This window comes from Pseudomyrmex gracilis, unplaced genomic scaffold (assembly GCF_002006095.1).
Source record: "Pseudomyrmex gracilis isolate BER0280 unplaced genomic scaffold, ASM200609v1 scaffold_28, whole genome shotgun sequence".
Taxonomy (NCBI): Eukaryota; Metazoa; Arthropoda; class Insecta; order Hymenoptera; family Formicidae; genus Pseudomyrmex; species Pseudomyrmex gracilis.
In genome coordinates, this window is record NW_018020612.1 from 193,195 (window position 1) to 215,799 (window position 22,605).

General features: G+C 44.0%; 1 protein-coding gene across 2 annotated transcripts in view; it reads right to left on the minus strand.

Annotated features, from left to right (window-relative positions):
• LOC109852337 (T-lymphocyte activation antigen CD86-like) overlaps positions 1–10,263 on the minus strand; it is a 187,783-nt gene extending 177,520 nt beyond the window's left edge. For both annotated transcript variants that reach the window (XM_020423407.1, XM_020423405.1), the window contains exon 1: positions 10,068–10,263. The gene's annotated coding sequence lies outside the window, so the exon portion shown is untranslated. The remainder of the gene's footprint in view (positions 1–10,067) is intronic.
• Positions 10,264–22,605: the final 12,342 nt, after the last annotated feature.

Below are 22,605 nucleotides of genomic sequence, written 5' to 3' on the forward strand. Positions count from 1 at the left end.
GAAAACGAGGTGCAGCGAAATCGGTTCGGGAAAGAAAGAAAAGTACCGGCATATATACGAGAAGCAAATTCAGTATCCGGTACAAGCAATTTAACCGACAAAATCGAATAAAAAAGAAAAAGGAGATTGTGAAATTCAATTACGCAAATTCAAGCTTGTCGTCGCAGAAACGCGATAAAGCGCGTGTCCCGTGTGATATTGGCAAAATTTACCGCGAGACACGAGCTTATAATACACAAGCTAATAATATATTCGCATCAAAATTGCGCGAGATTGGCCGGGGGAGAGGAAAAGAAGGATTTCGCGGACGGGCTCGAAAGCGTCGCGCGAGATTACGAGTGCTCGGCCGCGAATGACGATTCGTTACAAGCGCGGCTTGCTTCTGATATCGGGACGCGCTCGTCATTTTTGCTACGCTCTCGAGCGCGACTTACGTTCGAGCTGCAGCGCTCGGCGGGATGAATAGTCGGCTTAGAGAGAGAGAGAAAGAGAGAGACAGAGAGGAATTTCCATCGAGTTCTCGGGCATAATTCTCCATTCGACTAACATGGAGACTTTGCCAAGAAGAGAAAAGCAGAGAGAGAGAGAGAGAGAGAAAGATGAACTTTTTGTTTTGTTCACTTTACGAGAGATCGTGATTCTCGACGGAAAACTGTCGAGAAATTAATACCATTCGAGCGTATAAAAGCGACAGAACGCGATATTTTGCAAGACCGTCTCTCCATTTTTCTCGAGCAAAATGCGCTTTGCTCCTATAATTTGCAAACAACTCGAACATATTTCTCATATATAAGCGACTTGTCAACCGTTCTGTCGGAATTTCGCAAAATTTTTCTTACATTCTCGATGATGCCGTATCCGTGTTGCAGTAACTTTTTCTCCGGCCTCTTTGTCGTAGATTATATCGTCCCCGAGTAAATTTGCTAAGGATATTACATTTTCATATGCAAACAAGGGGGCGTCGCACGTTGCTCCGCGCGCGCGCGTCCGCGTTTGTCTCAAGCTGGTTTTATTCCGTGGAAAATTTCCTGTTTACCGGCTACAACCTCGCGGGAAAAAAGCTAGGTGCTCTTTGATCTCGCGTCGTAGCCACGACCTACTTTACTCTGACTTACCTATTACCTCACCGGTTTTTCCGCGTTGGAATTTTCTTTTCTAATTTGGTGTCAGAAGAAACGCCGCGTTAAAACAACGCGCATACCAACGCGACGCGGTGATTGCTGTAAAATCCTATATTTTTATGTTATAATATTATAATATTATTATTATTAAAAGAGAAGGACGGAATGTCGCTACGTTAAATAAATTTTAGTAATAATATTTCCCATAATACAATTCTTGTCAAGTAGAAAGTTATACGCGTTCTCTTTCATTGTTCCTTTATTAATTAAAACGGTATGTAAAATTCGCAGGATTTAATTCAAGGATTTCTCGGACACGCGCTCGATTATAATTAGAAGAGATTCCCGGTGCAAGAACTGTGCTCACGTTTGGCGTTGCATTTTGCATAGTCGATTGCTAATATCTCCATCTCTCTCTCTTTCTTCTTTCTTTCGACGAAAACTCTTGTGAACATCGAGGTAAATCTTTGTTACGAAAATCCCGCGTTCAGTATGACATTTCCATCTCGGAGAATTCGAGAGACAAGGTGATCTGTCGCGGAGGGATCGCCCTATGATTCCCTTGAGAAGCGAGGGATGATGTTTTTCCCGCTAAAATGAAGAGAAATATAAACAATAGGCGCGTATCTTAACAAAGAAGATCACCTCTCGTTGAGGGGTTTGTCGAGAAAGTGCGAAATATGCGCGGAGCGCCATTACAAATACGAACCCGCGAAGGAGATTGTGTGGTGGCGTTTACGTTGGTGAGTACTTGGCTGGGAAAAAAAATGTAGCCACCATTAGAGCTAATACTTCGGCCAAGCAAGACGTGGGGCGTGCCTGGCAACGCGTTCGCAGAATTTCGCCAGAGGAGAACAGCAGAAAATAGATATTCGTCCGTGCTACTATTGCAAATGTACTTACACGCCATGAGGAGCGTATATTACGACGAGACCGAGAGTCATCTCCTTTCGAGAAGTAATTTTGCCTGACCGCGCTGAATGTAATTCGAGAACGCGTGACTTTTCGTCAAATTTTAGCCGCGAGAAGAATAATTAAATGATATAATTTGGAACAAGACAGAAATATTGCCATTATCAGCAGCAATTTGTATAAAATGATAATAGAATTAATTAAGATTTTTAAATAGAGCACGTGTTGCAAGATTATTTCGGTTCGTGTAAAATTAACTTCAAATTGTTTTAAAAATCTGCAAACAAAGTAGGATAGTGTCTCTCTCTCTCTCTCTCTCTCTCTCTCTCTCTCTTTTTTTTCTTTCTCAACGTTTAAGACGAGAAAATTCTTTTTTGAAAAATCGAAGTATTCTCGAAAGATATCGCCTTAAATCGCTTTTCATCGAACTCTGTCGTCTTAAATTATAGCAAGCTTATTCGCTTTGACAACCGGAAAACAAGGTTTCGCAGCGGCGTCTTATGAAGACAGCATGTAAAGCTTGAACGTCAAAGTACCGACCGAGCGAATGCATGTTCGTGACTATGAAATTGGAAGTGATTTGAGAGACGAACTTCGCGAGAACAAGATATATACATATATACATATATATATAGATATATATAGTTCCGCGAACAATTTCCCTGCTTCGTCTTGTGTAGTCTTTGACTATGAATAAGAATTTCGTTGCTTTCCACGTCGAATTTAGCGTATTAGAATCCCAAGTTTTCGAAACGCGCTGATTAACATTCCCAACATTATTTAGATAAGTCATTTAAAATCAGAGACAAAATTTCTTGAAGTTTGAATTTCAACGAGATAAACAAAGACGCAGCAAATGCATAACCGTATCTTAATAATCAACAACAAAGTGTATACTAACTAATCGGGTACATAGAAAATCACATCTTTGTTTATCCACTCGACACACGTTTTGAGACCTCACGGCGTGAATTAACTCGTTGAACGCGCTTATTAACGTACATACGGCGGCGCTAACCAATCCGCGTTCTGTGAAGTGGACGGACGTGTTTCTTCCTTTGTGGTATATTCAGGATTCTGCACCTTTCAAGACTGTACAACCGTGGGAAAGGGACTCGGATTTCTATTCAGTCCGAAACATCAGCGACGGGATGCGGCCTATCTCGCGCAAAGCGTCCCGACCAGCATTCCTAGAAGCTCGGGTCTCTACGGCGCTTAGTTATCGAGATATACAACGCCAAACAGAACACCAACAAGATGCATACAGACACCGAGAGAGAGAGAGAGAGAGAGAGAGAGAGAGAGAGAGAGATGTTAGTACGAGAAACACATTCCAGAATGAGAGGGTGGCTCACAAGCCCGGAGGCTTCGGATTCCATCGGCGCTTGCGGACAGTGCCGTTAAAGCATTTCGTCGTGTCCTTGTTGTTGTTGGTCGTCGTCGTCGTCGTCGTCGTCTGTATGCTGGCCGCGACAATAGCTACAGAAGTGAGAAAAGGACAAAGGATCCGAAGGAGAAGGTCTTAGGGGCCGTCCAAAGGGACGAAACCCTAGGAGCAAAAAAACCGTTCGTAGCAGCTGAAGAGAGCGAAAGAGAAGGACAGAGAAAAGCCATCGCGGCCATCGAAGCCAGACGCTAGTGTTGCAATCGGGAGATTTTAGTGTGTTGGTAACGTCAGACGCGCCTTCTTTCAGAGAAGAAGATGGAAGAGAAAGAAGCGGAAGAGAGAGGAGTCGAAGAGAGGTTGGAAGAGCACCGGAGGAGGTTGGCAGCGAAACGATTTCAGGCTCTTAGAAGTCGTTAATTGCTCTGTTCGCGCGAGGCGAGGAGGCGCCGCGCGAGAGGAGTCCGAGGGAAGAGTTTTACGAGCTCCAGCGCGTAACACGTCTCCATCGGCCTCAAAAAGTTTACAGTCGACACGGACGCGAGTAAAGCGACTAAATGCACGCGCGTATCAGCAAAGTAATCCTTCTCTCTCTTTCTTTCTCTTTCTGTCTCTCTTTCTCTCATATATACGCACACACACACACACACATACAAACACACATCCACGCGCTGCTTCGCGAAGTTACGGCTGCTCGTTGACCGATTTTTTCCTAACGATCGTCCGCGCGACCCAACCAACGAGTGATGACGAATGCATGTCTGACTGTAAACGAGCTTTCGTAACATTTTGCGCTTTAACCTGCCGGCGCTCATTATTTCCTCTCCGGAATGCGCGCGCAGTCGCGGGGCGATATGTGACTTTAAGCGCGGAAAACAGAGTTTTGCACTCTGTTGTGTGTATTTTTTGTATTTACGTTTAGCAAATAATCCGCGTTCGTTTCTTTGATACACGTATAGGGAATTGTACAGAATGGTCTCAACAACTTTGTGACTATTTAGTTTGTTTTTCCAACTTGCACAATGTCGCCTGAAACGTTGATATTTTTGCGACGAGGGATCTCCACACATAAACAGTAGATGCTCGCAAAAATTGTAAGATTCCGTTACGCTTCTGTGAGCCGCTTTATCGAAACGCCGGGAAAGCATGCATAAAAATATGACTCGCGAATCTCAGAAAAGTCTTAAGTCTTTTAAAGCTGGAACACGCTCTCACATTTTAAAGGCTGTAACTCCGACGATCGTTAAAACTTTATAGAATTGTTAAGAGTTTCACGAACTGCCGCTTGAAAAAAAATTATATATATATATATATCTTGATACAAAATCTGTTACATCTCGGCAGCGGCTATTACAGTAACGTCGTATTTAAAAAAAAAAAAAAAAAAAAAGAAACGTAACTTAAATTATAACGAAATAACTCGATGTACAATAGTCAACAATATACGTGACATCGAGATAATTTTCTTGTTATTGTTAAGGACGTACGTCTGTCGCTATAACTGTAAACGTAACTTTATCTGTTGCTCTTTGCACACGCAGTCTTACCGATTTTCATGGTTTCCGCCATCGCGTGCAACTATGTAATTAAGCTCAAACGTGCAGTTAAAGACAATTGGACGCCGAGGGATGATTGCAAGAAACTTGTTATTGCTTCCGTTTCGCAAGCGTGCCGAATATCGTTCCTCGCTGACGATTACGCTCATACCGCTGTTTGAGTGAATCTCATCGTAAACGAGAAGCATCCCGGAGGCTTAGAGGGAAAACTTTTCGTTTGAGTAGACCGTGAAAAAAAAAAAAAAAAAAAAAAAATCAATCGCGAGAATGCGCCGAACGAATTAAAGTGCCGGGAAAGAACAAGCCGTTAAGTTCGAAAATGTAAACTTTTCCCGAAGAGCAAGAAAGCACCCCCTTGTTCGAGTTAAAGTACAGCCAATCGAAAGTTTCGCACAATGGGGGGAGCTAATTAATCTACCGCGGGAACGGTATCATTGTTTCGCGAGGATCTAGTCCGCGTGACAAAACACTTATTATTGTTAGCGTTGAATATTCATTGTCTATTTTCTTGTTCGATTTTATCACTGCCACGTGTTGTGCGTAGAATTAAACTTGAGAGATTCCTCACATTTAGATGAGAAAAAGGGTGAGAGTCAATCGAGTCACAGCTATTTTAACAGTGTGGTAGAGTAATCCCGTTTTTGGGAGTTACATGAAGCGCGAAAACATGGAGATGTAAAGTCGCGCCGGCGATGAACCCCTTCGTCCTATATGTAGATCGGCGCTCAGACGCGCATTCCCGCGCGAATCGCCATTGGTCCCGGGCACGGCTCGGCCATTTACATAGAAAATCGACGTTAAGTCAATTCCCAGGAATATGCGATCGAGCGCAAAAACGATCGGCGCAGCTACCGTCAGCTCTCCCTCCCACCTCGTCCGACCGCATTATCTCGATCTATATATGATCAAACACGTCCGCGAGCATCATTTCCATAATTATCGCGCTAGGTTGTTGGAAACTTCGAGCGAGCGGAATTCAAAGGGCAAGGGTATATATATAAGAGCTATAACAATAACGCTTCGGCACTTTCGTCATTTACCTCTCCGCGAAGATTTCCTTTTCACATTTATGCTCTTTATCCTTCTCGCAAAATGCCGTTTTTCTGATCCGCGATCGATATCATCGTTTCCCTCGATCCCGTAAAATAGCGTCGGATTCGGTCGGGAAAGTCTACGAGCTACTTGTAGCCCAGGCCGAGTACCGGCATTCGCCCAGATGCACATCCTTCTCCTTCTCTCTCTCTCTCTCTCTCTCTCTCTCTCTCTCTCTCTCTCTCTCTCTCTCTCTCTCTCTCTCTCTCTCTCTCTCTCTCTCTCGTCTTCCGAATACTCGACTCCGGATATTTGCATAGCCGCGTGTATTTCGTCCCGAAAGAGCTTTCCGCCCGACTGATCCTCACCGTGCCGGTCGCCATCTCCGATGCCACCGTCTTCTCGCCCGTCCGTATCCGCGATGATGAAATCTTCGGCGTTACGGCGCCGTAAAAGTGGAATGAAACTATCGAATTTTTCGCGGACTTCGTGCGCGCGCGCGCGCGCTCAAGAAAGAAAAAGGAAAAAAGAGCGAGAAAGTCTCTCTCGTCTGTGTCGTTGCAAGTACATATTTTTCTCGCCGAGATGCAATCTTATATGTTGCGTCTCCTGTGAATTCCGTTCTCGTCGCGATAGCAACTTATGTCGCGTGAGATTGTTTTAAATGCGAGTGTGCGGCGGATGTCGCGCCTTTTATATAATACCGGAGTTATACGATGTCGGCTCTTCTGTGTTCGAAACCAGTTCATGAATCTTCGCGCGCTCTTGCACCACGTGCGAGAGCGTAAGTCATCTTTTGTATGCACCCTACTTTTCATCTTTCTCCTTTCTCATTTTGCACGGCGAGAATGTGGGGAACGACGCGTCCCATTCTTTTTCATCGCACCGCACGCGCGTCTTTCATCCGCGAATATTTGTGTCACGTAAATTATTCGGTCTGGTAAATGAATCATATTTGCGCAATTTTACGAGAGAGAAGTTCGGATAGTTCTTTTTTTTTTTTTTTTTCATCAAAAGAGAGATTTTATCTTGTTTAAGAGTAGAATAGCGTCTCTCTTTCCCTCTCTCTTTACATATTCTCCGCGACGTATCAGAATAGTTCGTGCATTATGAAGTTTGAATTGATATTTTAATCCGAGTATATTTGTTAATCGGAGCTTGCTACTTTTATTATCCAACTGTAAGGATTCTTCAAATATTAATCTCTCTCTGCAAAATATAATGCAAAATGTTTAAAAAACGCATTTAAAATATTTTCGTCCAGTTATTTAAAGTTTATATTGCTGCTCGTACGAAAATGTCACTTGGAATATATTAAATTGTTACGATGAAGATAGAGAAGATAGAGAAGAGTGTATTTAAAATGTTGGAAAATTCAATATATTCCGTTACACATATTTTATTCTCGTTCTTATTTCACACAACTAAATATACGATGAATTTCTCATTTATATCGTTTTTTATCCCGACCTTACAAAGTCGTTGTTACTGCCAAGCAGTCAAAAGCATTCGAACACGCATTTGACTTTTAAAAGGTATTCGCCGATCCTTCGAGGATCGATTGTGTTGGGCCCTTGATGACCTCTCGTTCGCATTAAGGTGAACAATTCACAAGAGGAACGCATTTCGGCTTCTTCTTCCGCGGCTATTCACGTGCGCATTCTCTTTTATTTTACATAATCTTTTTCGATTTTTATGCGATAAAATTTTAAATGTTATTTTCAACAATAATCCTACAGCTTGTGACGAAAGCTGACGTTTTGCAATTAATAGTATCACGGAATGTATAACAGATATAATAGGATTATATTATCCATACAGCCTCTGAACGATAAAATTAGATTAATAATTTAACGCGACGTACAGGTGAATTATATATCGTCCGTTGCGATTATAATTTGATATATATTTTGAAATGTACGGCGTGTGTGTGTGTGTGCGTGTGTGTGTGCTTATAATTAAAATCACAAAAGATTGTGGTCACGGTATCTCGTTGGAAAAATCTGTTTCGCTCGGACATTTGAGCCAAACGCAAAACGTCGGTTTTCACGAAATTGTGAAAATTGAGGCGATATTTGTGGCGATCGGTTTGCCGTAATGTAGTAATTACTGATCGAGCATCGTGTTCCGCTAACTGAGAATCATGATTTTCGAACTGGATAGTGCATCTCTGGATGAATGTGTTCATAACCGGCGCGTTAATTAACTCGCCCGAGCAACCGGCTGTCTTGTAATTTTGCAAAACACGTGCTCTTAATTATCAAGCGACTAATCTCGCTGAAACTCCGGCCGGTTGGTTAACGTACCGCCATCTGGATTGTTGCCGAATCCGCAACAATCTTCTTTGCCCTGCCCGTTACACGATCTGCGCAAGATCGCGTATTACAACGCGAATAATATCACGTGTCGACCATTTATCTTGCAGGTGGAAATAATACAGGTAAATCGGAACGTGAAATATATGGGTGTTGAACGGTTGTAACTTCTATGTTTGTATGACAAAAATCGTTCTTTTATATATTTCATACAACCGAACTAAAGAACGTCTCGGTTATTGTAAGATAAAACTACATATATATATATAATGACATTTAGTAGTTTTATAAGAGTGTAATAACTGTTTTCGCGCGCGCGCGTTTCGTAAGAAAAACCCGACGACTGCAGACTCACGACATATTTGAACTAAAGTGCAGTAAATAACGAGACAGCGCGAGACTGTGCAAGAAATACTGTGACATCGCTGAAGAAACGGGGTAGGTGGGGAATGGATTGCGCTGATGTTTCCGCGAGCATTTAACTATCGGCCATTCATTACGGCAGTCGCTTCGGTGGCTCGGAGCCGAACCGGCGTTCCCGCAATTCATACTGTGACACGATGCTTGATAACAAAGGCGGCCCGGGGATCTTCCTCCTTATTAATAGACGGCCTCGCCGAGAGTCTGCCATAACTAAAGGGCGGAATGGTTAAAACCACCTAACCCCTCCCGCTCTTCTCGCTGGAGGTTGAACGGAGAGATCGAGAATAATGTACGACGCGGCGTTCAACGGACTTTAAGCTCGTCTGATCCCACGGGGAGGTGAAGCGACGGCGCAATAATTAGAAGTGCATCTCGCGCGCGCGAGCGCGCGCACGTATACGTGCACGTTAATTCCTACCTGTCATTAGCACATGAGTCGCGCACCGATGACGCGATTAATTATGACACGCCGGAGACCCGGTACGTACACGATTAATCTCTCTCGAATTCGTCGCCGCGTCACGGATGCGCGCGGTCTACTCTCGCGCGATTCGTGTTACTTGCATTCGCACGACGACCGAAAGAAGAGCGACTTCCTTTCCGCGTGACATTTTCGCGACACGCTGTGATCGATTGTGACGTATTGCGTTCATCAACCGTAAAAAGAGAACGAACACATATTGACTTCGCCCATTTCGCGAGTCCGCGCTTTTCGACGTATAATAACGCAGCGCTCCGACGATCGCGCTCTTGATCTTCCGATCTCTTGCGCGCGCGCAAGTCTTGTGTAATTATAATTAAATTAATTCCGCGCTTGTGTGTTGATCTTTGTTGCTACGGTTTAATTGGATCGCCGGCGCAATTAACCACCACCACGTTTGTACATGCCAAAGTTTCCGCGCGATCGTCATATAAACTCCGACGAATCGATTGTGATCGAACGATTGTACACATAATGCACATAAACGCGAGATGAAAATTTTTCTCCGCCACGCGATTTATCACTTTTCACGAATACATAAGAGTATGTTTGCGTGAGAAAGATTATTCTCTCTGTCTCTCTCTCTCTCTCTCTCTTTCTCTTCGGTTCCGCGAGAAGTAATGTGCCGAGTAAAGATGTGGGCGCACGTGTGATTCATCGAGTCAATCGCTCGTTTATATCAACATCGACCAACGTGAGAAGACGGAACTTTCTCGCAGAGTCGCTTCTTTCCGTCCGCGTGCAAAAGACTTACGGCCCGTCAGACTATTACGATGTGCATTTATCTCGCGATCACGGGCCGGCAAAAATAAAGACAAAACGAGAGAGAAAAGTGGCACTCACCCTCATGTGTGTAACGTTGCCACCCGCAAAGACCTCACGCTCTTCTTCTTCGCTTACGTAGCACTAACTGAAAACTTGGGAGAGAATCGCCGCTCACTAATCACTTGTCAAACACGCTGGTCGCCCTCCATGCAGAGCCCTCACAACACTGTTAATCGCGCGTCCTTCGTCATCTCAGACGCGAGATAAATGAGCGCTTGCGTTCTCTCTTCGCTCTGGCGAACGCGACGATCTATCGTCAGAATATTTCGAGGACGAAAGAGACAGATAGAAAGAGATAGAAGAGAGGAAGAGAGAGAGAAAACGGTGGAGATTTCCCGGCGATTCTGTCCGCGCGGAAAATTCACGCGATTGATCTGGCCTCTCGCACAGCGAAACGCTGCACAATGAAATGTGCCGTGGTCGTCGCGGAGTGAACGAGAGCGAAAGGGAGGAGAGAGAGGAGTGAGATTGGTCTCTCGCGTGCGCGGCAAAGGCGCGTGCGGTCCGGACACGGAACGTGAGTGCCGCTTGGTAGAAGCGACTGAACCGCCGGGCCGGCGGAGCGCGCAGGTCCTACGGAACGTCCCACGTCGAGCTCCGGCGGCGGCAGAGCCACGGACAGGTTACCTCGTCGCTCGGCGAGGGAAAATACTGTCGGCGTGCAACCTCCGAAATGTCGTCAAGAATTCGTCGCTTAATACGTTTACCCCTTTCCCCCCCGGGAACGGGAAGTCGTGTTCTCGCGAACGGAAATGCGCAACCGCGGAGGTTTTCGAACTATCGAATATATAGACAGATGCGGGAGAAGAGGGGGAGAAAATATTTAGCGTACTCTCGAAATGAAATTCTCCGATGACTTATTTTATTATTTAAATTTTAATATTCAACTTCAGTGTTGAACGTGCAAAAATGCAGATAGTTTAGATCGCGCATAGCAGAATCATCTGCTTTACATTTTCTGCAAGTTCGACAATTTGGACATCAATGTTATAATTGAGATTATTTCATTAATCATTAACGAGCGCGCGCTGTATCAAATGTCAACAATTATATTTATTAAGAGCTTATTTGTTGAATTACAAAATTAATATAAAAAATAGAGGCCGAGAGAGAGAGAGAGAGGAAAATTGGAAGGACTTCGCACATAATGAAATATAATGTTGAAAAACTGGCGTGAGAAGCGACATTTCACAAAAGTCGTGGAAAGCGGGTGATAATAGGTAAGAAAGAAACGACGAGACGTAATTATAATTCAGCGAATTGTAGGTTAATTGGCATCCGGAAAAATTTAATTGTGTAATTAAATTTGCAAGGATAATTACGTTGCAAATGGCAACGCGGATTAAGCTTCGCCTCGGGTGACGACTTATAGAGCAAGTTTCCGTATCTCACGACAGAGGATTTCCGCGGTCTATGGAATAGCAATTTAATTAATTAGCGCGCGTAACAATCGGTGACAGATGTTATGGTTGATAGTCGATGTGTAACAACGTATAACACACGATGAGGGGAAGTTCGGTTTCGCGAGATGCTCAGCTATCTCCAAACCCCGTTACCTTCCACATCTCCTCCGCGAGAGAGATCGTTCGTCCGAGAAGCGACCCTGTCCGGAAAGCGGTTTCTATAAAATATTGCAAGTAGCGCGCTACCATTTTTCTGGAACATCCAATTATATCTGGCACGCGTTCGCATCGAAATTCTCGTGCTCCTCCGCGATTATCGCGTTACGAACGTTACCGGAAAAGCTTTTCGCAATTAGTCAGTCGATCGATATCCGCGGCCGCTGGCCGTTCGCAAGCCTGTACGTGAAAACAGATTCGCATCGGCACACGTACGTTCCCGGATAAAAACAAAAAACTTTTACATCTCTTTCTCTTGCTCTCCCCGTTATATCGAGACGAGCGCGCTGCACGATATAAGAGATATTATTTATTCGGCGAAATAATGCGCAACGTTAGACTGTAATTTAGACATTACATTACACAACGAGTTCCGAACTCGCTCTCTATTAAATCTCGCATAAATCTCACATAAATGAATTAACCGTTTCGAATTGGCTCATTCGCGCGCGTGTATAAAACTCGCCGGGCTTATTACCGGCTAATACTACTTCGCTCCTTATTTATGACCGGACAAGAGCGCGCGCTCGCGTCTCACCGCGCCGGTGTAATACGTGCGGCATGCGAATATCGAGTTGCTCGCGATTCACCATGCATAATATTAGCACGATATTATAGTTCCGTCGTGGATTACGGTAGAAGCTGAGTCGAATACATAATAAGGGTTTTACGACTGTCTAGGAAATCCGTGATTAGGTTCTCAACTATGCGAGTTGAGTCGCGGCGCGACGTAACCATCACTTGTGCGCGCGTTCGGCGCATTCGTGGTTCATCGACATGTTGCTTCGAGCCCCCGCTGTCCGGGTTATATTGATCCAAGATGGAGATGTAACCCTGAGATGTAATATATATCTCGGTATCAACGTACATTTCCCGTGTGTAAGAAATGTACGTACGTAAACTGGAATAATGAGTGCAACCAGTTTGCTTTTTTTTTTCTTTTGCTTAAAAACGAGAAAAACGAAAACAATCTCTCTACGTCGAAAAAAAAGAAGAAGAAGTAGAAGAAGAAGCTGTTTCTAAAATGTGCTTCCGCCTTCTGAAACACGCCGCATACATTCCGTAAGTTCGCTCGAGTCAAAGCACGCGCCTTTATTATACGTGTATATATATATCTGACTGCTGGAGATTAAAAGTTAATCGACTCGGAAGTAAATTTCGTTAAATCGCGTCGCTCGCGCAGACTTCTTTTGTGGCAAGACCAGAGACGAGCTCTCGCAAGAATGGTAAAAGCCTTTATTCCCCCGCGCAATTTGTTCATGGCACACGCGTACCGTTCGCATTTAGATTCCGTGCCCGGAGTTCACTTTGCGAGTCTCATTCCGCGTTTCTTTTTACTATACACCTTCGTCTGCTCGAGTGAAATAAGAAGTGCAACTCGTGAAATTCACCGCGATGAAAATTGTTGCTCTTTTTGTCCGCCGCTCGCGCGCGCTTGTTGAGGTAAGATCCAATAAAAGTGAAGATGATTTATTGATTATGCAAATCAACGATGCTGTGTCGAGATTACACTCGCAATTAGAGACTCAATTTAGAGTTTGCGCTTTGATACGCCTGAAACTCTCAATATAATTTATTCAACGCCCAAACGGAAAAATTTTTTGCAAGTGTTGAATAACAATTGCAAAGCTTTTTACACACAAAATCTTCACTTTTTTGTAACATATAAAACACTGTGAAACTTTTCGATTGCAAGACAGAACCGATGAGAAAGAGGAAATCTAATTGATGATGAAAATTCTGGAAAAATGAAGCGACAAATCTACAAAGATATCTTACTTCTTACTGAGAAACTTATCTAACGTGCGGAACAAGAGATTTCGTTAAGTCGTGGAATATGAAAGAGAGAGAGAGAGAATTTTCTCGAGCGATACACCGTGAAAGAGCAGCCCATATGAAAGTCTCAATAATATTCGTCGTCCCGCCAGGTAATTGGGCAGCGAAGCATTTCGCACGGAAATTGCCTAGAAATTGCGGAGAATACGGTGCGATCTTACGGACCGTCGATTACGTTTGCGCAGGAACTGTTTCACTCGCGGCTTATTATTGGATTTTCGTCAAGTTCGAATACTCATTTAATAAGATTATTCCGGCAAAGAGAAGAGAGAGAGAGAGAGAGAGGAGAAAGGAAAGCAGAGAAAGAGGATGAATCCGTTACCGCTGTGCAGTTGCCGTTTCCTTGTTTCGCGGTTAAACGCTTTACCCGCGACAGTGCAGTGGGGTCGCGTTTATCGATTCGCTTTCGCGCGCGTTTGCGGCTTTTTTTCGCGTATGATTTATTAATGCGCGCGCCACGAGGCGTTTTACATGATACTTCGTCTCAATTAACGTCATCCTGCTTTCGCGGCAGCGGTTTTAAAAGTGATCGAGATGAGCCCCGGTCGTCCAGAAGGCCAAAAACTCGTTGGCCCAATTACCGTAATTAGAACATTTCTATAAGATACCATTGTTATCCCATTACCCGATCTTCCTAGCGTAGTAAATTTCTCGTAAGTAGTGTAAGTTTTGCTTAAGTCGTGTAAAAAAAAAAAAACAGTTAAAAAAAAATAAACCCGATAAAAGTTTCCGGTGTGCGCCGCGCGCATAATGATAAGGAAATGTATATGCGACGCAAGTAATAAAATTAAGATCCACGCGCTCGCTGAAAGAGGACGATCGTTATCGCAGCGTTGCGAGACACGCTACGGCACTCTGATAATTTTACGCGCTTTGCCGACAGTGTTCACTTACATTGCGTTGTAATTAAAATGTAACAACCTTCTTGCACCCGACCGGACATGTTGCGAACGTTGTCGCGAACGTTGTCAAGCTACAACTGCTGTCGATAATGTCATCCGCTCTAGTTTCCGGGAGGAAGAAACTCGCTTGAGAGAACGCGTTCTCCAAAGGCAACGCTGGGAATATCACACTGGGATCTTCTCTCTTGAAGACTTGATGATGTAATTTTGACAAGTTGCAATTGCATTTCCCCCCGTATTTTGACTGACGTAAGTATCGTCTTTGTTTTTTCTTCACCATTTTGCGATTTCAAAGTGCGATATCATCGAAGAGCCAAAAAGACGCGACACCAGAGAAGATCAATGAAAGGGTTCAGTTCGGGATTAAATTAGCAAGTTTTATTTTATACGGTTTAATTTTTAATTGTTTCATTAGTAAACTAAAAAAGTTTTAATCGAACTTTCAAACTTCGGACTTTGGAAATAGGTTCGTAAAACTCAGAGAAAAACCGGCGACTTGTTGAAAAAGTTGGTGAAAAAAAGTGGCGCAAGAAGAACCGTCGTGTTATAAATTATTCGATACATTATTTCGAAGAGGAAACACTTATCAGTGAAACTTACCAGTTTCCCACGGGGATGTACAAAACGTTTCTTAAGCGGCGAGCCATTGCGCCGCTTCTTTCTGACAAACGGCGCGAATACCTCAGTGTCACCTTCGAATACTTTCTGTTGCTCGCGCGCATTGCGACTTGTATTTATGACTGTTGCGCGAATAATTCGTCATGTTACGTCGTTGCACACGGACAGACGCGATTAAACGATTTCGCTCGCGTGTCTGCAAGCGCAATCGTGATGTCGCGCGCACACAGTCAACGTTTACTAAACTTGCGAGCTCCCAAGCTTGAAACTCGACTTGAACATTCGAGGTTTCTCGCGACGTGGGATCTCCGGCACGATCCACCGATTTCAAGCGTTCGCACAACCGCTCCACGGCCCGTTGCAATTACATTGTGAGAGTGCGGCGACGGTGGTGAACGATGCGTTACGGTAGGAGCTGCAACGGGACGACGGCGATCGCTACTTTTCGAATTATTACGTGCTCCGCTCCCGACCCGGAACACTCGTGACACGTGCGCTCGTTGCGCTCGGAACACGTGCGACCTAGTACCGTGCTCGGAGCACGAGCAACCGACGATGGCGAATATTTCGTAAGCCGTCCCGTTTCTTCGGTCCGCCGTCGCCCGAAGCAAACAAATTTGCCGCCCCGTCTTCCCTCGTTACAAATGCCGACTCGATCGAAAATTTCGATCTTCTAACTTTGATGATAGATTCTTTGAATTTGTTTTTAGGGGAACTGGAGAGTGTGCGAGTCTTCGGTATTCGTTTTTCGAAATGTTTCGAAACATTTTGCGCGGGAAATTTCCGCGCGAAAAGTCTAAACAAGTGCGTTTAACTCACGCAACTCTAACGAGGAATAACGAGGCACGTTTTTGCGCGTTTAAATACACATCGTTATTCCGCCTGCAATAAAAGGTAGCGCTCTCTCTTTCTTTCTCTCTCTCTCTCTAATTATTTACCTTGATGGATAAAACTCACAATTATTGACGACGGCATGAATAAATACAATAGGCGTGGAGGTGATTTAAATGAAACGTGGCAACATCGGGGGCTTTCCAGCGTGATAACTGTTAATGTTCATTACCGTGTGCTTTTGATTTAATAACTTCGTAACACAAGTTCATTGAATATTAAAAACAGATTATGATGTAATATGGTAAAGCCATTTTTGACGTGTAACAAGCGTTGCCGCGTGCTTGCTTGCGCGCGCGCTCATTCGCTCGCTCGCTCGCTCGCTCGCATAAATGTATGTATAACGCATTGTTCGCGTCGGGCGCACTTGACACCTTTCGACGTACAAAACAGGGAACCGATTATTGAATCCGAATTAATGATTAATTTTGCTTGTAAATGAAGATATACACGCTCGCGATGGATGCATTATGTATTAATGTTATTCGACGTGGAGGTTTCCGAACAAAAACACGTTCCGGGTCTCTGGCGAGTGCGCGCGGAACGGAGTAATGATGTTATCGATGCGCAGGTGATCGAAACTCGCGCGCGCGCGGGGGCAAGCACGCTTTTAGTTTATAAAGCGGCGAATTTCGAACAACAACAGTGCAACGCGACGGAAGCAATTCTACCGCCACTAACGCTGCCGTTTTTCAATTTATTACAGAATGATCTCTCCACACGACGCGCGGTAACGTATGCGGCCCGCACATCGCACTGCGTTGAAATGCCGCGTTATGTCTCGCCCGCGCGCGGCCGCGCGTACACATTCAGAGAGACCGCCGTTCGCAAATGTGCGTCGCATTTGCGTCGCATTCATTCGTACGTTTTGGGCCAAATAACCGCACGCGATTGTGGTTTGCGACCGACATCGTTTAAACCCTCATTTACCGTATAAGGATTAATAATTAATTTAGTAGTTATAATTGATGCATTGCGTATATCACATGAAACGGCCGTGCGCAAATTCGCGACGCGTCGACCCGATATCAATTTCGACATATTGTCAGTGTAACAATATACAGTATATCTTATATTTAACCGTTCGTTCACTCGTTTCATCAGCGCGTATTATATCCCCGATGAGGGCAGAGACAAAATGGTATTTGCATCTTTTCATCGTGACACCGAAACCGAAATAAATGCGAAGCGGAAATGCGCGCCGACGACAAAGGGCGTTTTATAACAAAATCCGGTATTTTCCTATTTTTCCACGGTTATAAATACAAAACGTATAATGAAAGCGTCCGGTTGTTCGTTATTCCGTGTTATTTCCCTCTCGAAATTCGCGATTAAATTATCGATTATATATCTGTGTTTGCGGATAAACAATAAACATCGCGCAAACTTTTGTGCATTAAACATTGTGGGGAAAAATTAAATGAACTTCCTAACTAATTTATGCGATGTTTCATTTCTTTGAAATCAAGGTTTTACTATTTTATCTCGCATTGATATAATTTTATTCCAAATAATACGCCACGGTTTTTATGATACTAGCAGAACACAAGCGCGCGCTACGCGCACGCTGTTATGATTTTTATTTTAACGTGTTGTGCCACTACACTTAACCTATTATCGCGATGACAGCTAGTATATACATCTTACAAATCATATACTACACATGATGTACATATGAGAGAAATAACGCGTGAAATTCAAACTCGAAAACTAAAAGAAAAAATGAGGAATGGAAAAACAACACGTGACAAAAAAAGAGTAAAAAGGAGACTTTTATATATATTATACAAAATCCAATATCTGTATATAATATATATACTATTACATATATATTCTATAAATATACCGTAATCACGTGACCACGGTCACTGACCTTGCCGTAATCACGTGACCGAGGGCAGTGATTTCAGCGTAGTCGTACACATAGAACACCTTCGATAATAACGTGATATTATTGCTTCAATTCTCTGCAACGAGCGTATTTTTGTGTTTGTTACGTTTTCACATTGTATTCAAGTTTCGTTCGTATCGTACTTCAACTCTCGAAGTACGTATTAAGATTTGCGATCGAAATACGCGCGTAAAAGTTGAACTGCTTTCGATACGTCATCGATCACACGAGCGCCAGGGGTGGTGGAAAGCATTTTCGCAATATTCGAAAGTGCGACTCGAACGAATCGAGTCACACACAACGCCGCTCCGAATAGCGAGTGCTTTTTTATGCGAAAGGCCGTCGAATTTCGTCGGCAAATATTTACCGTGCGCGCCTCGCTGCCGAAATACCTGACAGCCGCCGCGGCGCACACCGCCGTGCGCCACAACGTCGAGACATCGTCGCGTACACACGGTATTTCGACGATGCGAACCCGCGCCAAATTCCCCCGACCGTGCAGTTACGCCAAAAAAAACCCTGTCCGCAACTCGACGCGTCTAAATGTGTCTCTGACGCGGTTTTCGCGGCGCGGACGCGAATTTGTACATGTAACACGCGGCCAAAACCAGGCAAAGCTCTTATACATTTTTACGAAACGAAAATATATGCGCAATGTTTAGAGTTTTCAGGGATTCAAACATACATCGCGTTTAGCACGTATACTATGTATTTATTCAAAAATATTAGAACATTCCGCAAATAAAATAGAATTTATATATTTTTTTTCTTGTTTTATTTTTTAAGAGCAGAATGTTTGTCATTTGACATTTTCGTCACGTGCAATCAATTTTCCATCAACAAAAATCGCGTCTTACGTACATAACAAGCGAGACTTAAAGTGGATCTCCATTGTTACATAAGACTTTCCCGATCATAAAGCCCGTCGCGGCGAATAAATCTCTGCCTCGCAGAGAAATGGACGGGAGCGCGAGGAGGCTGCGATGCGTGTGTCGCAATTTGTCACGTAATATTCCCGTCGTCGACGAGTAACCTTATTTAACACGTGGTTCGCGCGGAAACATTTTCGCGATCGAGAAAAATACGGACGCGACGTAAAATGCAAGAGCAGATCTGTTCGAGACGAGAGAAGGAGAGGAAAGACCCCTACAGAAGCTCGGATCCCACCGCCTTCGGTTTCTCGGCGCGGTTTCCGGACAACGGCACGGGGAAGCGCGGTGGTGCGCACTTCCCGGGGGTACGGTTACCTGGGGCTCGTGACGTTACGGTTCGACAACCGAGAGTACCTATGTAGTCGCTCTTTCCGCATCCTTGAACCGCGAGTATCAACTTCTCTCTCTCTCTCACTTCTGCTCAATCTCATCCTATTCGAAGAGTACCAGAGAGTGTGTGCTACATATAGCATATATATACATATATATACATATGTGTGTATGTACACGTAGCGTGTATGTACTCGTGTTCGCTCACGCAGCAGGAAGACGAGAGCGTTTCCGGAGATTTCGCCGAGCGAGGACTTTGCGCGAAACCGTACTCGGGCGAAATTTCGTACGTATGACACTGCAGCGTGGCGTTTTATCGCAGTCCTCGCACAAAGCTGCGATTGTGCGCGCATACGAACGGATTTCAACGCGTCAAAACCAGGAGCGCAAGTGTGTGTCATTGTAATTGTCAAAAGATACAATATATCTTCACTTACTTTGTGGCCGTCTTGCTCCGAGCAACTTCCGCGAAATTCCATCTCTTACGACGCGCGTCTATTAAAATGTTGGTTTATTGTCACCCAAATATTTACAAAATAACAGATTGTGATCTAACACAATTCTCGACACACACACTTGGCAAAATAATGTTATCGCAATGGTGAACACACTTTGCGTGGAAAACGAAGGGATCTTAAATAAAATCTCGGGAGCTGTCCAACTTGATTGAATCCATAAATACACGAAAGCCGGACGTAAACGTGTATTACTCGTGACAAGGAGAAAAAACGAGAGAAAGAGAGAGAGAGAGAGGGACGAAGCTTACTTGGCAGAACCCAGGAATTCGGTTGCACACCTGCGAACGACTTTATCGCTCCTGAAGAAGCGCAATTACCGTGCCTCGACGTCGTCTCCTCCACGTCCGGCAATCTAGAAGAGTATTTTTTCGATAGACGAGATTGATTCTGAGAGAACTGGCGCCCCGGAGGCTTATCGGGAGGTCAGCGCGCACTTTCCTTTCATTTCTACCGCTCTTTCTCCTCGCCCTTCCTTGCGCTTTTCTCACCTTGTTCACTTTTCGTCAACCAGAACTTCGAACAATCCAACCGACGGTAGTACGAAGTGCGGCGAAGGTTCCTTTAGTCCGGATGGCTTGAGAAAATCGATTCGAGCGAACGTGAACAGCATGTAATCATCATTGATGATCTCTCACGTCACTAAATCTCTTTTTTTTTATGTCGTTTTTGATCAACGCTGTTTTCAAGTTATTTTTGCTCGAGTATTTTTTTAGTGATTTCTACGTTTTTATAGTGAATATCGGGTTTTTTGCACGCACAGAAAGAGAATAAAATTTTCAACGAAATAACAAATTAAACACCAAAATCGGATTCCAAAATGTCATAAAAAAATAAATAGAGATATTTAGCTTTTGCGCGAACATTTTCGACGATTACTCGAATTTAAGTAAACCGCGTTAACATCTGTTAACAATTAAAACGAGATCGAAGACACACGGCGAATGAGCATCGACGATTGCATGGCACGGGGACGTACGAGCGAACGAGCATTCAGCCGTAGCTTATCCTTGAAGATCTCGGTATATTTCGCGGTAATACTCGGCCATTTATAACCCCGCAGTTAAAGGGCATAAATCACGGGGGGGAAAGTAAATGTACGCACATTTAAGTTACTACCGCGGACGCGTGGTGTACGTGCCATCTCGCCATTGTTCCGACCGCCAAGATTCACGGCGCCTTGCTTGCCCGGCTTTTGGAATATGATCTTGCTCTTTAGTACGTTGAAAGAGAGAGAGAGAGTGAGAGAGCCGCATTTGCTTGAAGCTTTTCCTGCAAACAACGTAATGCTCGGCAAAATTATGCTCGACACTTTAATGCGATCAGAGCTACGATGAAATGCTGCTAATAGATCCTTCATGCGCACGCATTACTTACGAAATTTGTGGCTCTCGCGGAGAAACGGAATTAAGTAATCACCCTCAGATCTGAAATTCCGTTAATGGGACAAAATAACCCCGTTTGGAGAAACCTCGTTTCCCCAACGATCGTGGGATTTTCTGACGGACGGTTTAAGTATATATTAGAATTGCGGAGAGTTTGGAACATTGATCTTTATATAGAGCGAAACGAGGTAAACGTGTGTCTGTGACCACGCTGAAAATGTATATTAGAGCGGCGAAAGTTACAGTGGAACTAATTTGACGCAGTGGGCTCCTTTGGTTTCACGGCCTGTGAATCTCAATTTTATGTACGAACTTGTTCAGCTCGAGTCGCTCATTCAAGTTGGAATTAGGTGCGCTCTTCAAGGGGTATTTAAGTAACCGTGATGTACACTCACGACAGGACACGGTGATAAAACCGCAGCGCGGGAGAGAAGCGATGCACAATATATGCGTTATCGATCGAGCGCGGTGTGCAGTTTGCGAAATCTCGTTACGTTATCGAGCGCGCGAATTAAATATAGAAACGGATAAAAATGAAATTTGGCGTATTGTCGCGTATTTTCTACACGATCACTGTACTTTTTTTTTCATATATGTTGGTCGCAATGCAATTTCTCGCGAAGTACATATGTACATATACTTGGATATATTTTTGAGGGTTTTGAAATATAAAGTTCTCTCACGGTAGACACTATCGTCGCAGACACTGCGCGTAAAATACTTATTTATATAAATATATAATATGTATATCGATAAAAAATATATAGGAAATGATATTTTTGCGTGCGAGCGTATAATCGGATGTTTAAAATTGCGCGCGGAGCTAGTCTGGCAGAAACGGACTAGCGCGTTACACGATACCGAAATACTGCTGATTCTGTGGAACGAAAATACAGTGGCTCCCGCGGTGGTGAGCCGGCGGCCCTCTACGGGATATTGATCTCGCGTGGCACGGGAGAGAGGCTCCGCTCTCGCTGCAGTATTAAATGTTGTTGTAGGACCGCTGACACTGTACACGACGACGGTTTCACGACGCTGAATATTACGGAGAATTTACTTCGACCGCCGCGCGGCGTAACATATATACACACACACACACATATGTACATACATGTGGCTGCGCGCGGCCCAAGTCATTCGTTAGAAAAATCGCCCCCGGGTGGAGAGGGTAGAGTAAAAGCTTGTTCTCTTCTGGGAAATATATCCTCTAACAGTGAAGCGTGATAGCGCACGTACTGTTTCTCTTCTTCTCTCCCGAAGCGGATAAAAGATAAGTACATTACAAATTCCACAGCTGTCAGTTTCAATTAAGAGATTTAACTCAAGCAGACTATCGAACAAAAGTCTGATTGCGAGCAAAAGGGTGCAAAAACCCCTGTGTGCGTAAAATTAAATTTTGAACAGATTTTCCGCACAACTCTGTGTTTCTTTCTCTCTCTCTCTCTGTCTCTCTACATATTTTACAAAATAATATCTATATAGAAAAAAAAAGAATGAGTGAACTATGCTTTTAATTTTACGCTTGAAATACGAACGATTAACAAACGAAATTGGAAATATGGCGAGCGAAATGTAGGGCGCTTTGATATTACGTGCCAAACGTGGCGTAATACACTCGACGGCACGGTCAACGTTGC